General features: G+C 39.3%; 1 long non-coding RNA gene across 1 annotated transcript in view; it reads left to right on the forward strand.

The window, feature by feature from the left end:
- LOC131936424 (uncharacterized) overlaps nucleotides 1-12,397 on the forward strand; it is an 82,247-nt gene that overhangs the window by 47,630 nt on the left and 22,220 nt on the right. The window lies entirely within an intron of this gene.

Below are 12,397 nucleotides of genomic sequence, written 5' to 3' on the forward strand. Positions count from 1 at the left end.
CCTCCCCCATCTCCCAACCCCCACCCACCTCCTGATACTATGACGGTTTACCCAAGTCAGATGCAAAATCTACTTTACTAAAGGTAGATGTGTTTTTGCTCTGTTTGGTTTAAGGATTTATATATTATATATCCAATTCTCAAGATTATTACGTGCACCAGGATCGAACTGTTTCAGTGTTCACAGACTGGTTTGGTAAATCAGGAATAAATGTCCACTACTGTGTGCTATTTGAAAATGTTGAAAAGAAAAATGTGTGTAACAAGCAGTACAGCATTGTGGCACAAAAAAAGCGATAGATTCGTTTAAACTGGAATTGCTCAAAGTTAAAGTAACAACCGATACGCCAGATCAAAGAATGTTTCGGTTGAAATAGGAAGCATCTACGAATATTCAGATGAGATTGGACTGAAGTGTACGTTCTGTGCTGCTACTACTTGTAACAAAACCAACAAGAGCAACGAATTGGTCACAGGAAAACTCTGGGAATCATGGGCGCTTGACTACTGTAAACTTCATTTATTGTCTCGTGTTTACGTAGGAAATGTTGCGATTTCGTACAACCGCTCACATGGAACTGACCTTAAACGTCTGCTGGTTGAAACTTACACTGAGCGAGGAGAACTAATTGAGCAAAACGAGCGCCAGCGGTCAAACGAGGATCAAGTTCGAATCCTAACGGATAATGTTCTTTTTACCATAAGGATGAACGCCTCGATGCTGTCGGTACAACTGATTCATAACCACATGGGGAAGTATGTTTCTATACCAGACAGTTGGCGAAGTAAGAAATACGCCTTTGAGTTTGTTCAAGTAATCAACGAAGTTGTTGTAAAGAACATACTGACAGAACTTCGAGCAGCATCATTCCACACGCTTATAGTTGATAGCATAACAGTACATAAAATGCTAATCCTTTATTTTAAATTTTGTCCAGTCTATTCTGTATTCTACAAAACCGTTTTTAGTGGAATAACTCAGCTTACTGTAAGTGATGCCTTAGCTCTGGAGAAAGCCGTAACACAGCACTACACTGAACATTAAAGCCAAGAAAAGTGTGAGTTAAACGAAAGAATCGACACAAGGCAAACCACACAGTACATACAATCAGTCTGCGAACATTTAAATGTTAGGTTTCCAGGAGATGAACTGCAGTTTTTGTCATTTTTTTTTTAATGCTACGGGTTTTAAAAAAATGTGCATTTGAGTTCGGCGTCAAAAATATCAAAGAACTGTGCGTTAAGTACAAAGACCGGTTACGTACAACAAATGATCACCCAATACAACGACTTCAGATTTCGATAAAGTGAAAAACTCAAATCTGTTGCTGTAAATAGTATGTCTGAATATGCACGATTTGTCAAAACAAAGAACAAAATTTAGCTCACTGGCAAAGTTAAGTAACATTATTGTACCTTCCAAGCATGCAGTGCTGATTACGAATAAAAGTGCAAGCACGAAATAGACTTGAAGCCACACATTTGGAGAATCTAATGCGAATTAAATTATATCTAAATGCTGGAGAGGATGTGGATTTAAACAAAGCATGTAAGGTGTGGAAGCAAGGCAAGGTTAGACGCGAGAAATTGCAATAAATGCCCCTGAAAGGTTAGCTAATATTTGTTTTTAAGTCAGCTTTATTAAATGGTGCATATGTTAAACTATTGTGTTTGTATTACCGTTATGGTATTAGCATTATTACCATAAGACTGTCTTACTTTAACATAGTAAGTCGACCATATAACTTGTCTAAGTATAACTCTGAAAGTTTTTACTAGTTTTTTTATTTTTATTTTGATGGTATTCGTATCTCCATTTAATTGAATACGTTTCATTAGAGACACACATTATACTATTAATTTATCAAAATGCATGCCTTCATTACTCTGCTTATTTGCAAGCCTAAACATACATATAAAGTTGCCCAAGTCATTTTTAGCACCGCGCACACAACATATTTTTTGCACACTCACTCTTGGTCCTTAGAGGGAACATTGTTTACGGGGACAAGGAGTGGTGCCAAAACCGGTGTTGGTAGTGGGTGGCAGGCGGCTGCGAACTAGAAGGTCTCTAAGGTTGCGTTCCCTTCTATACACAACCAAAGGATTCTGTTGAAATAAATGGCCTAAATGGGGGTCTGACTTGAGGATAGAATAATTTTTTATAATGATATTTTTAGCCAAAACTGAATGAGGATGGTAGGGTAAGATGAATTTAGTTCTATCTGACTTTTGTTTTGGAAATTGTTGAAGGGAGGCTTGGTGGTCAACAGTTGTTATGCGGTGTAGTGCTGACTGGAGTATATGCTCCGGGTATGACCGGAGTCGGAAGAACTGTAGTAGCTCATGGGCCTTGATCCAAAAGTCGTCATTATCTTGACAAATACGTCGCAGTCTTAATAATTGTGAGAATGGTATAGAATTTTTGCAGGCCGGGGGGTGTGACGAAGAGTAAAGTAGATATGAATGTGAGTCGGTTGGTTTGTAATATACAGTCGTCCCAACGTTGGTTGTATTAAGCGATATTGTCACATCCAGGAAGTTAACAGAACTCTCTGAAATTTCAGAGGTAAATTTAATGTTTGGGTGGTAGTTGTTGCAGAATGATATGAAATCTTGCAGTCTTCTTCTGCCATCTCTGTGATACCTAACCCATCATCAATGTACCGCCGATAAAAACATGGAATTCTGCCAGTGTATTTTTCCTGGATTTGACCCTCCAGGTAACCCATGAAGAGACACGCATAACTAGGACCCATTTTAGTTCCCATAGCTACCCCACTTATTTGGTCAAAGAACTGACCATCGAACTCGAACGAGTTGAGGTTGAGAACTAACTCGGTTAATCTAAGTATGGTATTACTGTCAATAGAGGGATGGGGGTTCACATTAAAGAAGTGTTTAATAGCTAGTAGACCGTCTTTGTGGGGTATCGAGGTGTATAACGACACCACGTCTAATAAGAAAATTAATCTCGGTTTATTGCTAGTGAATTTTAAAGATTCTAAAGTTAAAATCGCATGGTTGGTATCTTTGAGGTACGATGGTAGTGCCTCAACTCTGGGTTTAAACACACTGTCCAGAAAGGATGATATAGTTTCAGTAGGACAGGCGCATGCTGATATAATGGGTCTACCTGGGCAACCAGATTTATGAATTTTGGGTAGTAAATAGAATGAAGGTCTTCCCAATTTACTGTCGAAAATGCGTAGGCTAGATGCTGTTTTAGGGAGTTTCTTAGATGCTATTAATGTGTTTATAGTTTTGGTAACAATTGTGTTATTAGTTAAGATCCCATCCTTAAGACGCGGTGAGTAGAATGTACCGTCAGAGAGTTGTTTATATGACTCTTTTGTGTACAGGTCTTTATCCCATACAACGATAGCCCCGCCTTTGTCAGCCGGTTTAATTACAATGTCCGTGCGGGTCCTCAAACATGCGAGCGCACGCGATTCACCGGCTGTGAGGTTGGAGTGTTTTAATGGGGCCGGTTTGAAGTTATTTAGTTCGTACTCGGTATGGTGGATAAACAGATTGAGGTTTTTTGAGGAATTAAAATTTGGGGTCCAGTGCGACTGTCTTTTTGCGAGTTTATAGAATAAGTCATCTTCAATGTTGTCTTGGTTAAAACCTGAGGGATTGTTGTCGAAATAAGCTTTAATTTTAAGTTTGCGGAAGAGCTCGTGGGCGCTGCTAAGCAGAGTAAATTTATCAGTGGTTGGTCTCAGGGGTATAAATTTCAAGCCTTTATTTAGGACAGATCGTTCATCACTCGAGAGGGGGATGGTGTCAGGTATGCAGACCACTTTTGTATCGGAAGGGGCGTGGCTGTTCGCCGTCGGTTTAGGGGTAGGGCAGAGGTTTTTGAGTTTCTTATTTTTATGTTTCACCAGGTAGGAATAAAAATCTCGATTGAGTTGGTGAATAATGCAGCGTATAAGGTTGTAGAGTTGTAGGTTACATGATGTGTGTGAGTATAGGCGTTGCTCCAAGGATACTATCCTCCTATCTAATGTTGAGTTAAGACGTTTGTAATGCTGGATGGTTAAGCGCATTTGTTGAAACGAGTATTTAGAATTTAACTGGTTAAAAAGCCTACGTTCTTATGCATTAGGAGTGGAGCATGAAGACCGAAAGTTTATTCTGAAACCTATTGGTATTACCCGCAAGTGTAGACACTTGTTGATAAAGTGAGTATGGCTGGTGAACCTTGTTTTTCTGAACAAGGCAAAAGCTAATTCTGTAGATGTGTTAGAAATTGTAGTAGGTAGTAGACTAAAGCACGTTGTGATGAAAATTCGCAGTTGGTTAAACGCATTTTTGTATGATAGCATGTTGATTGTCGGGCACTAAAATTTGGTTAGATGGAAAAAAAGAACAGGGAATCTTATTACTACGGTAAAGTGGGGGTAGCAGATTATGTAACTGCTCTAAAACAAAATAAGTTATGGGGTAAAAACAAGTTTGAAAAATGAAGTATGTATGTAAAGCACATACGCAGATAACGAGACAAAGCAACACGTAGTAGCAGCCAAAATAACTGGTTAGCAAAAAGATAAAAAAAACAAATGGTAGCTGCAGTGAGGTTAATGTAATTAGTAATAAAACAGATAGTATTAGTTACCTCACAAGTTAAAGACAGTTACAACAAAGGACGTTTCGACCCAAGGTCTTCGTCAGCACACAACAGTGTGATTACAGATTAGACAAATAAAGACAAACAGTAACACATTTTTTGACTTAGCTCGACAGTGAAAACACGTCTTGTCTGCTAGCCACGATATCCAAAAGAAAAGACGCGTGAGAAGGACGCTTGGACACCGTATAGGGGTGGGGTTGGGGGCGTGATGTATGCGGGAGGGGGGGGGGGTGGGTTGTTAGGTGAAAGATATCTGTTCATTCAAGCCATCGGGTGCCCGTGTACCAAATTTAAGTATCAGTCGCGTTTCAGTGCTAAGGCGATTTTTAAAATTGTGGCAAAACCGAACGGCGGTTACACAAAAGTCCTTTTTTAAGTCATGCCTACTCTTGTTGAAGTGTTTGGCCACAGGAAGACTGTCTTCATTGTTGATTGATCGTAGGTGTTGGCTAACCCTGTCAGACAATCTTTTCCCCGTTTGTCCAATATAAAAGATGTTGCAACGCCTGCACTGGATGACGTAAACTACGTTGCGGGACTCACAGTTGAAGTGATTTTTAATTTTGAGGGTTCCCTTCGGCAGCTGGAGTGATTCAACCTGAAGGGTGAAATGACAGGTATTGCATTTACGGGGACAAGGAGTGGTGCCAAAACCGGTGTTGGTAGTGGGTGGCAGGCGGCTGCGAACTAGAAGGTCTCTAAGGTTGCGTTCCCTTCTATACACAACCAAAGGATTCTGTGACTCTTCGTCACACCCCCCGGCCTGCAAAAATTCTATACCATTCTCACAATTATTAAGACTGCGACGTATTTGTCAAGATAATGACGACTTTTGGATCAAGGCCCATGAGCTACTACAGTTCTTCCGACTCCGGTCATACCCGGAGCATATACTCCAGTCAGCACTACACCGCATAACAACTGTTGACCACCAAGCCTCCCTTCAACAATTTCCAAAACAAAAGTCAGATAGAACTAAACTCATCTTACCCTACCATCCTCATTCAGTTTTGGCTAAAAATATCATTATAAAAAATTATTCTATCCTCAAGTCAGACCCCCATTTAGGCCATTTATTTCAACAGAATCCTTTGGTTGTGTATAGAAGGGAACGCAACCTTAGAGACCTTCTAGTTCGCAGCCGCCTGCCACCCACTACCAACACCGGTTTTGGCACCACTCCTTGTCCCCGTAAATGCAATACCTGTCATTTCACCCTTCAGGTTGAATCACTCCAGCTGCCGAAGGGAACCCTCAAAATTAAAAATCACTTCAACTGTGAGTCCCGCAACGTAGTTTACGTCATCCAGTGCAGGCGTTGCAACATCTTTTATATTGGACAAACGGGGAAAAGATTGTCTGACAGGGTTAGCCAACACCTGCGATCAATCAACAATGAAGACAGTCTTCCTGTGGCCAAACACTTCAACAAGAGTGGGCATGACTTAAAAAAGGACGTTTGTGTAACCGCCGTTCGGTTTTGCCACAATTTTAAAAATCGCCTTAGCACTGAAACGCGACTGATACTTAAATTTGGTACACGGGCACCCGATGGCTTGAATGAACAGATATCTTTCACCTAACAACCCACCCCCCCCTCCCGCATACATCACGCCCCCAACCCCACCCCTATACGGTGTCCAAGCGTCCTTCTCACGCGTCTTTTCTTTTGGATATCGTGGCTAGCAGACAAGACGTGTTTTCACTGTCGAGCTAAGTCAAAAAATGTGTTACTGTTTGTCTTTATTTGTCTAATCTGTAATCACACTGTTGTGTGCTGACGAAGACCTTGGGTCGAAACGTCCTTTGTTGTAACTGTCTTTAACTTGTGAGGTAACTAATACTATCTGTTTTTTTACTAATTACATTAACCTCACTGCAGCTACCATTTGTTTTTTTTATCTTTTTGCTAACCAGTTATTTGGCTGCTACTACGTGTTGCTTTGTCTCGTTATCTGCGTATGTGCTTTACATACATACTTCATTTTTCAAACTTGTTTTTACCCCATAACTTATTTTGTTTTAGAGCAGTTACATAATCTGCTACCCCCACTTTACCGTAGTAATAAGATTCCCTGTTCTTTTTTTCCATCTAACCAAATTTTCGTGCCCGACAATCAACATGCTATCATACAAAAATGCGTTTAACCAACTGCGAATTTTCATCACAACGTGCTTTAGTCTACTACCTACTACAATTTCTAACACATCTACAGAATTAGCTTTTGCCTTGTTCAGAAAAACAAGGTTCACCAGCCATACTCACTTTATCAACAAGTGTCTACACTTGCGGGTAATACCAATAGGTTTCAGAATAAACTTTCGGCCTTCATGCTCCACTCCTAATGCATATGAACGTAGGCTTTTTAACCAGTTAAATTCTAAATACTCGTTTCAACAAATGCGCTTAACCATCCAGCATTACAAACGTCTTAACTCAACATTAGATAGGAGGATAGTATCCTTGGAGCAACGCCTATACTCACACACATCATGTAACCTACAACTCTACAACCTTATACGCTGCATTATTCACCAACTCAATCGAGATTTTTATTCCTACCTGGTGAAACATAAAAATAAGAAACTCAAAAACCTCTGCCCTACCCCTAAACCGACGGCGAACAGCCACGCCCCTTCCGATACAAAAGTGGTCTGCATACCTGACACCATCCCCCTCTCGAGTGATGAACGATCTGTCCTAAATAAAGGCTTGAAATTTATACCCCTGAGACCAACCACTGATAAATTTACTCTGCTTAGCAGCGCCCACGAGCTCTTCCGCAAACTTAAAATTAAAGCTTATTTCGACAACAATCCCTCAGGTTTTAACCAAGACAACATTGAAGATGACTTATTCTATAAACTCGCAAAAAGACAGTCGCACTGGACCCCAAATTTTAATTCCTCAAAAAACCTCAATCTGTTTATCCACCATACCGAGTACGAACTAAATAACTTCAAACCGGCCCCATTAAAACACTCCAACCTCACAGCCGGTGAATCGCGTGCGCTCGCATGTTTGAGGACCCGCACGGACATTGTAATTAAACCGGCTGACAAAGGCGGGGCTATCGTTGTATGGGATAAAGACCTGTACACAAAAGAGTCATATAAACAACTCTCTGACGGTACATTCTACTCACCGCGTCTTAAGGATGGGATCTTAACTAATAACACAATTGTTACCAAAACTATAAACACATTAATAGCATCTAAGAAACTCCCTAAAACAGCATCTAGCCTACGCATTTTCGACAGTAAATTGGGAAGACCTTCATTCTATTTACTACCCAAAATTCATAAATCTGGTTGCCCAGGTAGACCCATTATATCAGCATGCGCCTGTCCTACTGAAACTATATCATCCTTTCTGGACAGTGTGTTTAAACCCAGAGTTGAGGCACTACCATCGTACCTCAAAGATACCAACCATGCGATTTTAACTTTAGAATCTTTAAAATTCACTAGCAATAAACCGAGATTAATTTTCTTATTAGACGTGGTGTCGTTATACACCTCGATACCCCACAAAGACGGTCTACTAGCTATTAAACACTTCTTTAATGTGAACCCCCATCCCTCTATTGACAGTAATACCATACTTAGATTAACCGAGTTAGTTCTCAACCTCAACTCGTTCGAGTTCGATGGTCAGTTCTTTGACCAAATAAGTGGGGTAGCTATGGGAACTAAAATGGGTCCTAGTTATGCGTGTCTCTTCATGGGTTACCTGGAGGGTCAAATCCAGGAAAAATACACTGGCAGAATTCCATGTTTTTATCGGCGGTACATTGATGATGGGTTAGGTATCACAGAGATGGCAGAAGAAGAACTGCAAGATTTCATATCATTCTGCAACAACTACCACCCAAACATTAAATTTACCTCTGAAATTTCAGAGAGTTCTGTTAACTTCCTGGATGTGACAATATCGCTTAATACAACCAACGTTGGGACGACTGTATATTACAAACCAACCGACTCACATTCATATCTACTTTACTCTTCGTCACACCCCCCGGCCTGCAAAAATTCTATACCATTCTCACAATTATTAAGACTGCGACGTATTTGTCAAGATAATGACGACTTTTGGATCAAGGCCCATGAGCTACTACAGTTCTTCCGACTCCGGTCATACCCGGAGCATATACTCCAGTCAGCACTACACCGCATAACAACTGTTGACCACCAAGCCTCCCTTCAACAATTTCCAAAACAAAAGTCAGATAGAACTAAACTCATCTTACCCTACCATCCTCATTCAGTTTTGGCTAAAAATATCATTATAAAAAATTATTCTATCCTCAAGTCAGACCCCCATTTAGGCCATTTATTTCAACAGAATCCTTTGGTTGTGTATAGAAGGGAACGCAACCTTAGAGACCTTCTAGTTCGCAGCCGCCTGCCACCCACTACCAACACCGGTTTTGGCACCACTCCTTGTCCCCGTAAATGCAATACCTGTCATTTCACCCTTCAGGTTGAATCACTCCAGCTGCCGAAGGGAACCCTCAAAATTAAAAATCACTTCAACTGTGAGTCCCGCAACGTAGTTTACGTCATCCAGTGCAGGCGTTGCAACATCTTTTATATTGGACAAACGGGGAAAAGATTGTCTGACAGGGTTAGCCAACACCTGCGATCAATCAACAATGAAGACAGTCTTCCTGTGGCCAAACACTTCAACAAGAGTGGGCATGACTTAAAAAAGGACTTTTGTGTAACCGCCGTTCGGTTTTGCCACAATTTTAAAAATCGCCTTAGCACTGAAACGCGACTGATACTTAAATTTGGTACACGGGCACCCGATGGCTTGAATGAACAGATATCTTTCACCTAACAACCCACCCCCCCCCCCCCCCTCCCGCATACATCACGCCCCCAACCCCACCCCTATACGGTGTCCAAGCGTCCTTCTCACGCGTCTTTTCTTTTGGATATCGTGGCTAGCAGACAAGACGTGTTTTCACTGTCGAGCTAAGTCAAAAAATGTGTTACTGTTTGTCTTTATTTGTCTAATCTGTAATCACACTGTTGTGTGCTGACGAAGACCTTGGGTCGAAACGTCCTTTGTTGTAACTGTCTTTAACTTGTGAGGTAACTAATACTATCTGTTTTATTACTAATTACATTAACCTCACTGCAGCTACCATTTGTTTTTTTATCTTCTGGAAAAATACCAAAACTGCAATACAACCATTTTTGCCAGAGCTGCATTAATAAACGGATATATTTCCAATAATTTCCGAAGTTTTAACCTATGTCTATAACCTCTGTATTGCCAAGCATTATTACCCGACACATTTTAAGCATGCTAAGGTTATACCACTACACAAAAAAGGTAACATCCAAGATGCTAATAACTACAGGCCAATTTCTATACTTTCTTCCCTCTCCAAGCCACTAGAAATACATATAAACAAATGCATTTCATATTACCTAGAAAAGTTCAAGCTTTTCCATAGTAATCAGTCTGGGTTTAGAAAGTTTCATTCTTGTCATACTGCTCTGATTAAGATGAATGAAAACTGGCTTATAAATATTAACAAAAACCTACTCTGTGGCTCGCTGTTTGTCGATTTCAGAAAAGCCTTTGATTCTATTGATCACACCATACTTCTTAAAAAACTAATTCCATACAAATTCCACGACTTTACAGTTAGGTTACTTCACTCCTTTTTATCTAACCGATCTCAACGCGTGTTTCACCTTAATACCATCTCTTCACAGAAATATGTTAATATAGGGGTTCCACAGGGCTCAATCTTAGGTCCTTTACTTTTTTCTTTATACATTAATGATCTTCCATTACATATTGACGCTGGTCAGTGCGAGATGTTCGCTGATGATACTTCTTTGCATGTCTTTGCAGACAGTGCTGAGTCACTCAGTTTCAGACTTCAAACATGTGCCAATCAGCTTGCAACTTGGACAAAATTTAACAAAATGAAACTTCACCCCGATAAAACCAAGTCAATGTTTATTACAACTCATCAGAAACGCCTTCGTCTTCCATCCACCGCATTAAACATTACTATAGACAATTCAAACATTGAACAGGTAAACAGTTACAAATGCCTAGGATTGTTTATAGATCACAACCTCACTTGGTCTGACCATATTCATTTTCTAAGAATGTCCTTATTAAAGACAACCTTTCAGTTAGCAAGGATAAAGAACTTTCTCAACTATAGGAGCAGGCTGGTTTTTTATGAGGCTTTTATTCAATCCAGGTTGGATTATGCTTCTGTAGTGTGGAGCGGCAGCTTTATATCTAAGCAGCGTCCTCTTCTTTCTTTACAAAAAAGGGCTATAAAACTGGTTACTGGCTTGTCTAGTAGTATGGATTCTTTTCTTACAACTAAAATACTTCCATTAAATAAAAAGATAATATATACTAAATCAATTTTCTTATATAAAATATTCCACGAAACAGCCCCCTCTTACTTATCAGATCTATTTTCTTTTAACATAAAATTAAATCGTCGTCTCAATTTACCATTCCCTTATTCAACCTTTTTCCAAAAACATAGCTTCGCCTACTCTGGTTCTAATTTGTGGAACAATCTTCCTAATAAAATAAAGCTATCTAGATCTGAAAATATATTCAAATCTAAATTAAAACTAAAATTATTTAATGACCTAACTGACTCATTGTAACAATTCTCATTCATCTATTATATTCTCTTTTTTATCTCATTATGTATGATAGCTATGTACCATTGTTTCTTTATTCCACATTTTCAGTGCTATGTGTTACTGCTATGTGTTATTGAATTGCTTTATTTGTTTAAACGGCCAATGTGAAAAAAGGCCTTTGTGCCTACAATTGTAACCGTTGTTTGAATAAATTGAATAAATTGAATATATCGTTCCAAACATATTTTTCGTAGCGACAAAATCTACAAAACCCAACTCGTTTATTAAACAAACAAACAAGCACACGATTAGAAACAGCCACAAAACCTTTATACAAAACTAATTAAATGGAGGTATAGGGCTACACAACACACACACACAAACTTTCCCCCACCCAACCGCACTGGCGGATAAATCAAGGGCAGCGTACTCTCATTGCCAGGGGTCAATTTTGTGTCATGCAAAATTTTGGATTGATAAATCAGTATGAGTATTACAGAGACCCTTTTCACACGGCCGTTTCTGTTTCTGGTCATGGGTTGCTACAAATGTGAACTTTTGACTTCGTAGCTGAGGGAGGATGGAGCACAGTAAACTAAGCAGTCAAAAGAAATCGAGTTGCACACCATATTTTAGTCTTGTTCTTGTGCCATTTTATTTTCTTTATTTAATTACTATATATATATATATATATATATATATATATATATATATATATATATATATATATATACAATTGATGTTCATGTCTTTGAAGCTGTGTAAAACTACCAAATAAATTATTATTACTATTTTTAAATGTTCAAAATAAATAAATACATTTTTCTTAAATTAAAAAAAAAAATTGTGGGAGGACTGCTATAGATATAGGTGTTTAAAAGGGAAGAATGTTTGATTTGATGTGTCTCATTGTTGCTTAAAATTTGTATCATTTTAATTTTCTGTAATCCCAAATTTATTTCAGCTCTTCTTAAAAGTACTATGTATAAGTAAACTGATTGGTTTCATCTGCCCGAGGGTTCGAACTCGTGAGTTTTCAGTTTAACAACTAAGAGCTTTACAGACTCGACCACGCCGACCCCCACGGGGTTGTTGGAATAAATGTTGGTAATCG

This window comes from Physella acuta, unplaced genomic scaffold (assembly GCF_028476545.2).
Source record: "Physella acuta isolate Inbredline_101_S28 unplaced genomic scaffold, ASM2847654v3 ptg000178l, whole genome shotgun sequence".
Lineage (NCBI taxonomy): Eukaryota > Metazoa > Mollusca > Gastropoda > Physidae > Physella > Physella acuta.